Consider the following 17249-nt stretch of genomic DNA (forward strand, 5'->3'; position numbering starts at 1 on the left):
AGGAGGTGGAAGAGGAGAAACTTGGGAAAAAATAGAAGAGGGAGGTTGTGAGAGTTGAGGAGACTAGAAATTAGAGGATGGATGTTATGTCTCTTCCCCTCTCCCCTATCCAGTCTCAACCTCCTTCGGAGGAAAAAGTAAATGACATCATTGGTGAGAATGAGGGGGAAGTGCAGGTCAAAAATAGGATAAAGGCCTGGAAAAATTTCAATGTGAGGACTGCTACCATGGGGATTTTTAGGGAAGCTATGAACCCTCAGATCCTGGTGGACAACCTGGAGCAGCCTAGGCTCAATGAACTCATAGACCCAGCTATCCTGGCCATCTCAGACAACTCAAGGGAGACTGGAATGAACCTTTTGAATAATGCCTGCAGTAGTATGATTGACAACTTTAGATCAATCAAATGGATCTTCTATGAGCTAGAGGAAGTTAGAGAAAGGGTATCTTAGATGGAAAGTATTAAGAATAAGACAGGTAATGATAGCCAGGAGGACCAGGAAAATAGAGAAAGCTTAAATGAAAGGAGATTAAGAAATCTTGAAAACTACAACCACAACCTAGCAAGTCAGATGATTTCTCTCCTGAGTTCGATGAATGCCAACATCCAATCCCTTGCTGGTAAACTTAAGGACAGGGGCTTGCTGGTGGAGGAGGGAGGACATAATAGGGATAAGGCCAGGTCAGATGATGACACAGCCACAATCAGTACTCTCACCAGTATGGATCAGGGCATGGAGAAGGTCCAGGATCAAATGGCAAAGGAGCAGCAAAAGATAATTGAGGCAGCTCAGACTATGTAGGAAATGGAGAAGATAACTGAAGACTAGTTTTCTTGTCTTTTGTCTTTTTGTCTTCCTGGCTTTTGGATTTTCGATAGGCTTTCTGTAGTCTGTTTAAGTTTTTTTGGTTTTTGACCTTTCTGTGGGCCTTTGTTTTGGGCTGGGCCTTCGGGCTTTTTTTCAGCTGTTGGACCTCTGTTTTGGCTAGGCTTCTTTGGCTTATTATCAGCCTTGTTTTTGTAAAACTTATGGGTTTCAGTATCCCTTAAAACCTATTTTTCTTATTAAAAACAATGTTATAATGTAACAATGACTCCTTTTCAATTTAATAATACTTAATTAAATCTTAATCCAATATCATTAAATTCTCTTAATTTAAAATCAGCTATCATCAACATAATATAAATTACCCTTTCTAAATTTTTTAAAATACATTAATATTAAAAGTCAACCATAGTCCAACTCGCTAATACTCATACTGATAGTTCAATAAAAATTTACATTAGTTTTCTTAATGAAAATTCTATTATACTAGATTCATCACTACGAATACTAATGTCTTATTCCAATTTAGTAATAATTAACGAATTTATTAATAATCTATATTTAACATTATTGTGATTATAATATTAGCCAATGTAACATATTGACCATGACATTTAATATTTGTAACTTTACAAATATTAATGTTATGTCATGACTTTATATACACATTACATAATAACATGCATTACCGATCATAGCTATATATATATATTATTAAATATATTCAATTAAATTAATACTTAATACCATTAATATTCATAACTATCAATTTATAGATAGAATCAATTTATACTACTAGTTATTTTTACATTGTTAACACAATAACAACATTAACATATGATAATAAATATTAGTTACAACCCACTAAAAACTTAATCGAATTTCAAAACATATACAACGTGTGACTAATGTTTTGGGCAATTTATGAATCGTTGAACACATATTAAGACGCCCTTCGGTACATCCTCTGTGCGGCCACTGAATGCAAATTCTGTCGCGAGTATGACCATAGGCAGGCATTGGTTAGTGGGGAGCATGGTACAATGTACCCACACTTATAATATCAGACATGAGCTTTAATATACCCTGTAGACTATATTGAAACAAGGTCTTGCGGCCCGTGGCTCGCAGGTACCCTGTAGTTGCACGGGTACACTGCAAACCTGTGTACGTTGTCGGCAGTGAGAAGATGGGGTATGGGGGGTGGGGGTATATCCTGCCCCTCCAATACATATATATAGTTTTGTTTTTATATAACATTTTTTATAAAACATTCATCAATGCGTGATTCGAATTAATAGATTTCTTCCAATGCAATTTTATACATATATGTATATATGTATTTATATATATATATGTATATACGTATATGTATATATATTTATACATATATGTATATATGTATTTATATATATATGTATATACGTATATGTATATATATTTATACATATATGTATATATGTATTTATATATATATATATATATGTATATACATATATGTATATATATTTATACATATATCTATATATATATATATATATACGTATATATATATATATACATATATATATATACGTATATATATATATATATATATATATATATATATATATATATATATATATATATATATATATATATATATATATATAACACATATATAAAGAGAACACATATATAAATTTTAAATAAAAAGGGTTTTCTAATGTTTTCTTTGCAACCAAATAACATACATATCTAGATTCCAATTCAAGATTAAGGATTCATTCATGGAGTATATTCAGACACATATAATAGACACGATGAAGACAAGAAGAGAAAGAGTGCAAATAGAATAAGCAAAAATCATGAGTGCACCTAGACACTGATGCTAATTTTCCATGCCTCAGAAGTCCATAGAAAAATCCCTTCCTTCTCCAGCATTCACAATTCCTCCAAGATCCAGGCCAATTGAAATTTTCACGTGACTAGAAGTGCTTGAAGAAGCATAGGAACATGTAGAAACATATGAGCATGTAGAAGCATATGAGCATGTAGAAGCATATGAGCTTCTCAAATGCATGTAAGCTTTGAAGCTTGTCCAAACACACTAGGAGAGCCTCTCTTTAAAGGCCTCTAAGATGCATCTAGAATGTGTCTAGAAAGAACTAGAAGATAAGCATGACAACTAAGCATGAGTCTTCTCCAACCTTCTAGATGAGTCATAAGATTGTAGACACCATGTGCTCAAATAATATGCTAACTCCTAAGTGTAGACAACATGTGCATACTTAGAGTGCAAACTCGTGTTGAACAAATATTAAAATAATGCACAATAATTGATTTAATATTACTTTACTCTTTGCAATTTAATTTATTTATTATTTTTAAATCTCATGCACTAACTTTAATAACTCCACTTATTTAATCTTAATATATATATATTTTAATCACATGAAATCTAGAATCTTTTAATAATTTTAATATCTTTTCCACTTTTAAATTCATTTCCAAAACTTAATTGCTAAAATATTTATTAACTTAAATAAATATTGTCACATTCCAACTTTTAAAATTATAACTTTTATCTTCAAATTTAATTATTTTATTTAATTAATTTTCCAATTAATTAAATAAAATAAATATTAAAATATCATATTATTTTTCCATTAAATTAAACCATTAATTAAATCTTTTAATTAAGCTTAATTAATAGAAAATACTCCAAAGACTCACAAGGTAAAATACGAAAATCCATCATAGCCAAAATACATACAAAATCAAACCAAAAGGGTTAATATCATGAATTATGTCATCTAACACATTCAGAGGGTACTCAACTTAGATACTTGTCCTAATTTCCAATTAGGACAAATGGCTTAGCGGGTTGGGACTTGAACTTGAGAATTTATCTCTCGTCTCTTACTATTGAGATAATGCGATAGGGTACGCTCATCCTAGCAATTCAAGGAAGTCGATACTCGATATCTGCAACCTGCATAAAAACCATGCATGTACAAGCACAATATATACTAAACTAAATAGGCAATGGCAAGAAGTGGTGCATCGTGTAGATCCCGACTAGCAGGTGACTATGACTCCCTTCCTTAACCACATCAAAAATGCCATACATAAACAAACACACACACCATACACATGCAAGTATGAGGTAAGTATCCATAAGAAAGCACATGTGATAATAAACCATCTAATCTAACCATCATCAAAAATAATTTAATAATCATCATGCATACATGAAATGTAGAGTTTAAGTAATCTCATCACATATCAACTGAACCCATAGCACAATATCTGATAGTCTCAAAATGATGCTGCTAACCATCAACATAAAACTATCTCTAAAAGAGTTCACCAATGATAACAAAAATGCGACCTAGGGGTAGGCACTACATAAATTGCAGAATTAGTTAGAGAGAACAAAGGAAAGCAGAGAGAGGACAAAGGAGACATATCTCATCAGAAGGATCAAGGATTTATCAACAAAGAGAAGATCTAACATCTAGAAACAATGTGTTAACCAAGTGATCATGGTGTTGTATCATTTTAAGAGGTGATGTAGATAAAATATCCGAACAAAGTAATCTTAAAAGATAGGTGTAAATCTCTTAACCAAGTGCTTGCTTTATTGTAAGTTTAAGTCCTCTAAAAAGGCACACTTTTAGCATGGTGTTGAAATCCTTTAACAAGGTGAGACCTAACCATCTTTGTAAGCATTTAACAAGGCAGACCCCTCACAAGGTAGATCATAGTTCATGGTCAGGGTAAATTTTAAGAAACCCCCCTTCAGAAATAGATGTAAAATTTTGGTGAATCTCTCATTTTTTCTATTTTAAATATTATTTTCATTGGCAATTATTATAGAATCATAATTTTTGTGTAGAAAATATTGGAAAATCTTTAGGAAGTTCATTAATTGCCATAGAATATTACAAATCAAATTGAACATTTTTACCTCATGGAATATTATGAGGATCATTAAATTATATTTTAAATCAATAGTGAAGAATAAATATTGGTGAGATATCCCTAAAGTAGCTAATAATTATAATTATTATTGGTGAATTAATTTTAATTTCTTGAATAATATATAATATTTAGGTGAGTCAAATAAAATCATGTATCAAATACTGTGCCAAATCTTTGAGTTTAAATATTTTAATAAAATAAATTATTAAGTGATTTAAAATATTTTAGAACTACATTTTATAAAAATGTGGCAATTTAGGTTGCATTAAATCTTAAAATATTAGCCAAAAATTTCTAAAATTAACTAATTGGCGAATATTAGCCACTAAAAAATACCTTGTTCATGGTCAAACTCATTGTAACCATAATTCGCTACACTTTACAACTACAGTAGTGAAGATTTGTGGGTGTCATCCTCACCCTAGTTTTACCTTCTCATTAGAGGGTTTCTGGGTAACAAATTTATTGTGTCATGTATCATTTGTTTCATGCTATGGATGTAAAATGTGTAGTTAGCTATTTCAATTTATATGCTAAATTATGAGATGGTGTGTGGTGAATGTTTTATGGTTAAAGTTTTGAAGTACTGATTCACTCTCTCCCCCCCAAAGTTTACTTTCCCATTGTTGTCAGAGCTTTGTTCTCTAGAAAGGAAATTTTTATAGCTTTGGAGAAAATATCTTGAAGATTGAATTCTACAAGTTGGAAAAGATTATTGAGAACTAGAAGATTGAAGTATAGCTTTCCCTACACCAATTCAAGGAAGCAAGAGATGAATTGCAACATTCATTGTAGAGAAGAAAGGAACTGGGTATTTAGCTAAATGACACTCATTACCAAGAAGAAGACACTACTAGATTTTTTGAGAATGGAAACTCAAGTGATTTTGATGCATCAGTTGCAAATTTGATGGAAAAGAACAATGCCCTACCTAAAGAGGTCATAAATCTTAAGATAGAACAAGTAGTCCATTCACTATTGCTATGTGAGGTGATTGAACAGAAAAATAAAGCTAAGGAAGAAAAATCATGATTGAAGATGACAAAAGGAAATTAACTAACAAATTAGAAGAGAAGACATCAAATGTGCAAAATCTTTCTAACATGCAGTTGGATACAATGAATCAACTGATGATTGCAAAAAATGAATTAAATAGAAAGGACATTGAGATCACAACCCTGAATTTTTTTCTAACATGTAGTTGGATACAATGAATCAACTAATGATTGCAAAAAATGAATTAAATAGAAAGGACATTGAGATCACAACCCTGAAGTTACAGAATGATCAATTGAGGAATGAACTGAGAGTAGAAAAATAAATTTGTTGAAAGATTCAACAAACATAGTGAAGCCATCAAATACTTTGAGAAATTGATGAAATCTCCAAGACCTAACAATGATACTGCTAGATTGGGATACACTAGTATTGAGAAGGATAATCATCTAAAAGTGGTGAGAAAAGGAACAAAAAAGGTAAGAACTACAAACCCACTTGTCATAATTGTGGAAAGCTAGGTCATACAAAAAATGTTTGCAGGAGCAACAATGCAAATCAAAACCCTAAGCAAAAATTCAAGGGTTATTTTCATAAATGCAACAAGAAAGGACATCAGACACATGAATGTAGGACTAAGACCATAAGAACTCACAGATTTGAAGGATACTACTACGATTGTCAGAAGTATGGACACAAGGTATATGAATGTAGGTCTAAGACCAAGTGGACATCAAACAAGCAGACAAAGGTACAACAAAATGGAAAATATTATTATTGGGATTACAACACAATGTACAATTGTCACTACTATCAATAATATGGACATGTTCCTGAGAATTTAATTAGAACACATTTTAGAGGCAACTAAAATAGATGATTGAGTGAGACTACATGCTTTAGTTGTCTCAAGACTGGTCAAGCACCAAGCAATAAAACCAGAAAAAGAAAAGAAAAGGTCAATGTTGAGAAGGTGAAGGTGTAGATGAACAAAACATGGAAGAAGAAGGAAGATTGCAACACATCAAGCTCCAATGTGGTCACTTCATCTAATGGACCAGGTGATCACATCAACCCCAACTAGGCAATCAAGAGGTGTGTATGGGACTGATATTTCAAAAGTTATATTATGCACTAGTTCCAAGAATCTAAGATCTAAAAAGATTATATATGCATGAGTTAAGATGTAATGTATTGATTAAAACCTAGAGGAAATCTATAATTTTGTTATTTTCTATGTTGTTGTTGAGCATGGAAAGTTTTAGAGTCGCTGCTGAGTGTGAGTGATATTATAGTTATGGCAGAGCATATTGCAAATCATGTGTTATCTGAGTGTGTTGAAAGTTCTATGATAGCTGAGCTTACAACTATGTAAGAACTGAGCATTTATTACCAAATATGAAGGGTTATATAGTTGATTTTTGACCCATTTTCACTTACTAGAGTTTATAGAGCACATGAAGAGCATGAAGGTGAATTGAGAAAGAAGATTCAAGTGTCTGTGAACTGGATACAACTACTACTCATCATCAATCATCAAATTTGAGAGGTATTTAACTATTTTTGAGTTACATTGTTTGAATTTTCATAAACCCTAGATATTTAAAATGGTATCTAGCTCTTCTAAAAATTTTAGGAAAGAGGGGAAAGAGGTCTTCAATGTTCAATTGATAAGTAATGATGTTAGACAACCCCCTTTTTGAGCTATTCCTGAGATAACATATAAAGGAGACCCATATGGTGCGTTATCGATGATACCACCAAAAGTATTGATGATACAAGATGTTAGATGATGTTATATAGGAAAGATTGGAGAAATAGGTGACATGGAAATAAGAGATGCCTACAAAAAACTGTGTGTTAATGGAGACTTGAGGGAAGAATATACAATCATGGAATGAAAAGGGTTAAACTGTGCCCTAGATTCTCCTTAAGTGTTTAAGACCAAATAGATTTGAATTATTCTAAACCACATACATGATAACTATATTTGGTTGGAAGGTGGACTAGTTAAGCTCACTAAGAGGATCATTAACTGAGTATCAAGTTATCCTACCCTTGATCAACCTAAGAGCATGTGAAGTGATGCAAAGGAAACTATTGAAAAGAATATAGGTGCAGTATGGAACAAAAGAGGGATGTTTATTGACACAATTTCAAATCCCCTAATTGCCTTTATAGTTAGAGTGATTGTTCACAAGTTCTTTTAGTCTAGTTGACTAAACAATGTATCATGTATGGATGTTGATTTGGGTAACAAGATAGTAAAGAGGCACCATTCCTATGACCTTGACAAGTTGTAACTACAAAAACTATCAAAAAACTTGGAGGCCATTGAGAAAGAAAAAAGTTTATCATTCAAATTTGGTTCTTTACTTGTTTGCATATTCTTTTATGTGCAAATAACCTTCCCCACCTTTGGCCTAGTTGCTTGGAAGACCAATAGGACAATTGCACAACGAATTTTAGAATTCATAGAACAATGTACAGATAACTTTGAGTCAGTGATGACTAGCTACTTTGAGAATTTTAAGAAATCCATAAAATAGAGGTTGAGGATCCCTAGATCCTTACTTGAAAAACATTATGATGATGTTTTTTTCCTAGTGGATGCAAACCACACATATGTGCAAGCAACAATACCACAAGTCAAATGGCTGAAACCCTTGCCATATGAGATAAATGTGGATAAGGCCTCTAAATCTATTACAAATTTACTAGTAGAAGATATTGACAAGTGTGCCACCTCATTTGGTAATTATGAAGAAGCCAAATCAAGGATAACAATAGACCTAAAGATAGCTACACTTCTTAGAAAGAAGAACAAATTGGTGAAAAATTTGAAAGAGAGATTTGGTGAAGGAGATGAAGAAGAAGAAGAAGATGATGATGATGAAGATGAAGAGGAAAAACAAGACCAAGCCCCTTTGACATTAACTCAAGGCTGGGGAGAAGATCAAGGAAAAGAAGCAAAAGGTGTCGAGGAAGAAGAAGTTGAGGAAGTACCTCAACTAGCTATGAAGAAGAGAAAGGAAAAGGAGCTAGAAGTGGAGAAACCTACAAAGAAGCTTGTGATTCAACCAAAAAAAAATCCAGCAATACCTACTACTAGGTCTAGCACAAGGGTAGCCACCACACAAGCAAAAGAAGTTGTGAAGCCTAAGGGCAAGAGGAAACCTAACACATCAAAGTCGAGTGAGCCTACTAAGAACACATACAAGAGATTGAAAAAGAAGTTATTGCCTCAACCAGATTTAGATGAGGAGAAGACTAAGTCAGATGACTTGAGTCAATACAAGGTAGTAAGCCATAATCCCTCTTTTGATATAGATAATTTGTGTGAAAATATTATTACAAATGCATATTTGACAGGGTTTACACATGTTGATTTTGATAAGATAGGGAGTGTAGATAAAAATAAGACTGAAGAAGCCATATATGAGATGACAGCTACATTTAAATCTACTCCACTATAGGTTGTCAACTCTTTACCTAAAAGTCTATGCAACCGAGTTGAGTAAAAGTGGCAATATAGTTTGATCACTGAGAGGCAAATCAAAGAAGCTCAATTAGCTTGATTTATACCTACTTTGGATAAGAAGATGATGGCTAAAGCATGAACAAATACAAGGGGAGATTTGTCCCCAAATATAGAGCTTTCAAGATTTTGAGGAATAAGAGAGAACAAGTTGTAACTCAAAGCACATTTCTTTGGAAGGACATTTATAGTTTATCCACCAAGGCCACAACAAAGAAAGCAAAACAAAAGATAAAGGAACCTGAGAAAGGTGAACAAGAGGCATCAGATATTGCAAAAGAGGTCCAAGTCAAGTATGGAAATGTGGAGGACACTGAGGAGACAACAAAAGAGGAGGCCACAGCTAATGAAGAGCAATAAAATGTTCAAGATGAACAAGTCCTGAGTGTTAATCCTCCACATATAGACCAAGTGAGTCAACAAGACTTAGTACAAATAAAGGATGTTCCTGATAATTCATCTCAAAACATCGATTCCTTGACTGAAGAAGATTTGACAAAGATATTGAAGGACTCCACCAAAACAACACAACTGTTCTCAAAATACATATTGGTGAGAGTTGATGAGATCCAAAATGAAAAAATTGCATTAGCAGGGGAGCAACAAAAAGACACATCTAATGGGCCCCCTCATTCCATAGAAGAAAAGGAGAAGGAAAAATAGGATCTACAAATAGATCAAAGTGCAAGTCTAGAACATACAATTGTTACAACTAAGACATAATCTGTAATGCCTATAATTGCATTTTAGATAAAATAGGTAGAGGCACAATAGATAGATACATCATTGTCTAGCCTAAAAAAATACATCATTAACAGATACATCATTGCCCAGATAGAACCATTAACCTATGGGTAGATAGTATGTCATATTTTGCAAATATTATACATATAATAAAATATTTCATATAACCATCATAATGTGTGTTTTAATATTTGGACTTAATTTGATTATGCTTATTTGAAAATATTTCCACATCATAACTAACCTGATAGGGAAGAAGCTAGAGGATGGTTGACAACATTAAAGGAGGAACATTAAAGTCTAGTCACATTGGAAGAACCATAATGTTACCAAGAGACATGGATGCTATAAAGGAGGAGCTATTATTCCAAGAATGCAAGGATGAAGAGTTTTTGTATTCCCTCTAAGTTTACTATTGTGTCGAATTGGTTATCCAAACTTTATTGTTTGTACCGCGAACTATTATATTTCCTTCTTTTTCTCTAGCAAATTTGTAGTTAGTTTTTTTTCTTTCCTATTTTAGAATTAGTGTTGATCCTCTATTTATAGGGATTGGATCAATAGTTTTTGTAGGTTGGAAAAAAAGTTTATGAAAAGAAACTGTTGACTCTTGTAGTGAATTGTTTTACAATTTTATGTATTGTTTTTATGTACAAAATTTTGGAATATAATGAAATAGTTCTTGGTTTACATTCTGTGTTAGTAGATTAGTAGAAGTTGACCAAGGGGGGCCACATGGGAGGTGGGTTAGACTAGAGTAGTGTAGATTTACTTCCAGCATTTCTAGTATTTCAAGTAGAAGTTGTAAGTTTCTTCCTACAACATCATACTTTGTGAGTGTTCTTGTAGCATTTGCAAGAACAATTATAGTGAATGGTCTAAGTTGGAATATAAGTTATCATTTAATTGTATTTCCAACATTCATTTTAGTGAAGAGTTAAGTGTGTTAATTTCTTGTATACATCCTTAAGAAACCTAGTGCACATACTGTGCCGACCATTTCAAGTATACATCCTTGGATTGACAAATTAAATGCACCTCATGGTGGGGAGAATAATCCTTAGATTTAATATACTATTCCTAAGTAAGGCATTGGGCATGATTATACACACCTATATTGTGAGGTGGACCATTTTTGGCACCGTTACTGAGGATGGTGTCAAGCTAGGAACATCTTTTTGGGTCATAATTTTTTTTTTAGTTAAATTTTTTTTTAGAGATTTGTAGTCCTTAAAGTTTCTTCACAAGTGTGAAGAATTCAATTGCATGCATCGAAGAGAAAGACAACGAGATGAATATGACATATTTCTTTTGTAGAAGCTTGTTAATTTGAACAAAGAAATTGAAGAAGAAGTTGAGTTGCCTTTTCAGGATGCAAGTCCTAATTTTCCTCTAGGATCTTCCTCTACAACATAACCTTTGGACACAAGTGGTCTTCAACCTTTTGCTGAAATTTTGGGCACCTTTCTTGGTAGTTTTGGTCCAAATCCACCTATTGTTAGCAATCCCATAGCCAACATTCTTTTTCAACAACAACTCCATAATCAAGTACCTCCAATAATGGCACAACCTACTTTTCTATTTCCTCTCTTGATCCTCATAACGATTGCTAATCTCAAAAACATACCTGCAACTGCTCTCCCAAAGTTTTATGGCCTTGTAATTGAGGATCTTGATACATTCTTGTTTGAGTTTGACATGCTCTATCATAGCTTTGACTATAACACTGATTCCCATAAGGTCAAGTTGTTGGTAGCAACACTAAAAGAATCAGTCATATGGTGGTTCATGGGATTAGGAGCCAATGCAGTAGGTAGCTAGGATGAAATGCAAACTCTATTTGTGGATTAATAAAAAGAGCATTACAAGGCAGATGATTCAAGAGGAGATGATATCTTTAGAATATCACAAAAGGAGCATGAAACATTGGAAAACTATGTTTCACGTTTCTTGTATACACTATAGAGGAACCCTTAGCATGTACTGGTAGAGGATTCATAGAAGCTAGTCTTCTTGAGAGGGGTAAACAATAATTGTCTGGAAGCATTAGACTTGATGGCTGGTAGTGATATATATCAATCCTCTTCGGATGACCTCAAGAAAGTCTATCTTAACTACTCAAGGTCAACTATGAAGAAAGGCAGAGAACATTGGTCCACAACCACTAAAGGTATCAATCAGGGTATTTCAAAGCTCAAGATATCTAATCTACTTTCAGATTTCAAGCAAGACATCATAAATGATGTCGCTACACATCTTGACACAATGACTGCAAAGAAGAAGCATGCAAAGGTGAATCATGATTGGTGGAGTACTATCCTCATTGTCACAAATAAAAGTAAGACTACACATGTAAACTAGTAGCTAACCTGGAGAATTAACATTTTTTGACTAAGTACATGAAGATGGAAAAAGACAATGAACAAGTGTTCTTTGTTGCTTAACGTTGACCATGGGCCTCAAGAAAAGGTATGCCTCAAGATCCTTTACAATTTTCAAATCCTTACAATAATCAATGGAAAAACCAAAGCTATCAAAATCCCTCCTAGTACTCCTGAAATAATCAAGGCAAAACAAACGAAATAACCAGTGGCAAAACCAACAAAAAAACCAATGGAAAAATCAATAGAATCAATGGCAACCACCACAAGGAAATTTGTGGCCTAATAATAAATGGAGGGGGCCCCATAATGACCTAACCAAAATCTTGGTAATCCACAACTACTACCTCTAGTTCAACAACTTGCAATAATGCCACCTCCTACAATAAATAATGCTAATCCTAAGACAACTCAATTGCCTACTCAACCTCAGCCAAATCCAAACATCAAGAAATCATAGTAGCAAATGCACACTATAGATACTCAAAAATGCCCTACATATTCATTAGAGGTATCTAATATTCATTTAAGATCAGGTACAACTTTGCCTACACCAGAATATCCTATTATCACAGAAGTTGCAGATACTCCTGTAGCACCCCTTCCAGAAGTTATACTACCAAATATCAACCTACCAACTAATGTATCCAATAGGACTATTTACCATACCACCATGGATCCCCCCTTTCGATATAGGCTAAATAAAAAGAAATCTATACCCCAAAAGGAAGAGACATTTGACATTATTGAGTAGCTAAAAAATGTGCACATCCAAATTTCTCTGTTTCAAGCTATCAAGGATGTCCCTCTTTATAAAAAGGATATTAAGGAAGCATGCCTTAAGAATCCAAGGAGAAGAAGAAAGATCCTCAAATAGTCCATGTTGTCAGGAAATTAGGAGATATCATGTTAGGGAAGGTAGTGATACCAAAGTATTCATATACTAGTAGTCTAGTAGTCAACTTGATCATAAATGGACAAGCTATGAAAAATTCTTTAGTTGATCTAGGAGCAACAATAAATGTGATGAGTAAAGATATAATGCATAGGTTAGATATGGAAGGCTTAAGGACAACTCCCATGGTGTTATAACTTGCAGATAGTTCAATTGTCACTCTAGATGGTCTCATTGAAGATGTGATAGTGACTTTAGATTCATCAGAATACCTTATTAATTTTCTTACCTTATCATCCAAATCCAAACTTGCTGGATATCCTATCATATTAGGGAGACCCTAGTTAGCTACCACTAATTCTAAAATTAGTTGCAAATTAGGAAATATGATAATTTCAAATGGTTAAACCATAAGGAAGCTAGAGCTATATCCACCTTCCCAACGTCAACCAAACTTGGGAGAACCTATTTGGCTAGATTTAGGAGATGAAGAGGGAGAATTTAATTCTATAGCTCAACTCATGATGTTTCATGGGCAATATTTTCTGAAAATTTAGGAAGAGGATGATGTAGTATAGAGCATTCTTACTGATGAATGTATACTGGCCAAAGACATTGCTAAAAGTTTTGTCTTACAACTATGTACCTATAATGACATTTTCTACCCAAAAAACCCTCAAATAATTGACCAATTATTGCCAAGTGAAGTAGCTACAAGTCTAGTACTAGAAGTGTCAATGGTAGAATTAACAACTACTGTGGAACTTTCTCCTAGTCATAATCTCCATGTAAAAAATAAATTGTCCATATCACAATTGGAATTGTTAACCAAGCTCCTCAATCAACATGAAAAAGCTTTTTCTTGGGATTATAAGAATATGGTAGGATTGAGAGCTAAATTTTGCAACCATAGGATATACATCAATGATGAAAGCTTTCCACTCCGATAGCCATAGAGGAGAATAAATCCAACTTTACACAAAATAGTTAAGACAGAGTTATAGAAGTTGTTGTATGTTGGATTCATCTATCCAATCTCTGATATAAAATGGGTATCACTATTAGTTATTGTACCTAAGAAAGGAGGGAATTGGTGGATATGTGTAGACTACAGGGAATTAAATAATGCCACAAAGAAGGATCACTTTCCTTTACCTTTTATGATAAGGTTTTGGATACTTTGGCTAGAAAGACATACTCCTCATTTCTAGATGGATACAGTGGATAGAATTAGATAAGTATTGCTCCAAAATATCAAGAGAAGACCACATTTACATGTCCTTTGGGTACCTATGCCTATTATGTATTTCCATTTGGCTTATGCAATGCACTTGCTACTTTCTAGAGAGTTGTAATCAACATCTTTGTTGACATATCACATGATTGCATAGAATTATACATGGATGACTTCACTACATTTGGTGACACATTTAAGGAAGCTTTGAAGAACTTGGAGAAAGTACTCATCCAATGTGAAGAGTAAAATCTACCTCTCAATAGTGAGAAATGCTTTTTGAAGATGCAAGAAGGAGTGGTATTGGGACATTTTATCTTTGAAGCTAGAATCCAAGTAGACCCTGCAAAAGTAGAGGTAATTCTCACACTCCCTACTCCCAAAAAGAAAAAAGAAGTCAAATATTTCCTAGGAAATTCTAGTTATTATAGGAGGTTTATCAAGAATTTTAGTCAGATAGCTAGTCCTCTTTATACCTTTCTCACCAATAGTTAGGGGACCTAATTGGACTTTTCCTTTTCAAATACATACAAATGCTTCTGACTATGCCATAGATACAATCCTAGGACAAAAATCTCAACATCTTGAAAATGCAATCTACTATATCAGGAAGAGCCTTCATGGACCAAAGTTAAACTATATAATGATTGAAAAAGAACTTTTAACAGTGGTCTATGCTTTGAACAAATTCTGACATTACATAACTGGTTATCTCATATTTGTTTATACTGACCATGCAACAATTAAGTATCTCATGAACAAACCTACTATTATAGGCAGGTTAGCAAGATGACTACTTCTTTTGCATGAATTTAATATCACCATCATTGATAAACTTGGGAAATAAAATGTGGTAGTTGATTATCTATCAATAATTTACCATGATGAAGATGATACTACTTTGATAGATGATTTATTTCTAGATGAGCATTTTGTTTCATATTGCTATCAAAACCCCATGATATGCAAACATTGCTAATTACAATGCAGCTAATAAAATTTTGACACATTTCTCTTACATGGAAAGAAGCTGCTTGTAGACAAAAGTTTCCATTTCTCTTGGATTGATAGCATACTATTTTACACTGGACCTGATCAAGTTATAAGGAGATGTGTAAGAGAAGATGAGACATATGAAATTCTACATGCATGTCATAATGACCCATGTGAAGGGAACTTTGCAGCAAAAAGAACAACATTGAAGATTTTAACAACTAGTTACTATTGGCCTACACTTCATAAAGATGTAGCCAACTATACACAAAAGTGAGATGAATGTTAGAGGATGGGCCAACCAACAAGAACAGATGAAATGCCTCTCAATTCACAATTAGAGTTAACACCATTTAAAAAATGGGGCATGGACTTCATTGGTCCAATAAATCCTCCATCAAATGGGAAATCATATATCCTTGTCTGCACTGACTACCTAACAAAATGGGTTGAAATCAAAGCCATGAAGCATGCCTGTGATCATAAAATTGCCAAATTTTTGTATGAAAAAATATTTACTTGATATGGTGTACCCAAATAACTTGTCACTGGCCAAGGTGCTCAATTCACTTCCAATTTGATCATAGAACTCATGAAGGAATATAATATTAGACACCAAAAATAAATCCCTATCACCCTCAAACTAATGGACAAGTAGAGGTTACAAATCGGGAGATAGAGGCCATCTTAACAAAGATAGTTCATTTGCACTATAGGGATTGGAGCAACAGACTGCCAAAAGTTGTTTGGGCATAGAAAACAACATGGAAGACTACCACAGGGTTCACACCATTTGAGTTGTTTTATGGAAAAGTAGTAATGCTACCAATTGAGTTTGAACACAAAACTTTGAGAACATTATTGGAATTGAACATTGAACTTCCTACAACATAGAGAGAGCATCTACTACATCTTAATTCTTTGGATGAAATATGCAAGTCTGCCCTAGAAAGACAAAAATCATGCAAAAGTAAAGGAAACAATGACACGACTTCCACATTAAGAGTAAACAATTTTAAATTGGTGAGTGGGCATTGCTTTATGATTCTAGATTTAAATATATGCTAGGCAAGCTACAGACATGATGGTTGGGTCCCTATGAAATAAGCCATGTATTTGCAAATGGAGCCATCTAGTTAGCCACCATTGATCCAATAAATTTTAAGTTATTAGTCAATGGAAATTGACTCAAGTTGTATAAATGGCCCCAAAAAAAAGAAGACTTTCACAACAATCTCAATAGCTAGTTTCAAATGCACAAGTAACACTTCCTATAGCAGAAATTGCTAACCTCTTGCTTACAACTCTTCAATAAAAACTCCTTTGAGCATGCCCATAATAAAAATTTTATGTCCACATAAAGTTCAAATTCTCCATTCAATTTATAATTTCTTCTTTTTCAACTCATCTCAATTTTTTCGCTTCCACCCACCCATCTTCCATGTCATCATTTTACAATGCTTTCAATAATGCGGTGAGTTCGCTAACATATGTTGTCGCCACTAACCTTCAAATCTCACCACCTTTTGGCACATGCAATGAGAAATTAGTAGGTATAAGATTTTCACAATTTTATTCATTTTTAGTACATAGATTTCATTGGTTATATATATTATTGCATTAAATATATTATTGCAACGTTATGCTAGTTCTATACCTCGTGCCAAGTATGACA

Source organism: Cupressus sempervirens, chromosome 6 (genome assembly GCF_028749045.1).
Source record: "Cupressus sempervirens isolate cs-2001-9-10 chromosome 6, ASM2874904v1, whole genome shotgun sequence".
Classification (NCBI taxonomy): Eukaryota; Viridiplantae; Streptophyta; class Pinopsida; order Cupressales; family Cupressaceae; genus Cupressus; species Cupressus sempervirens.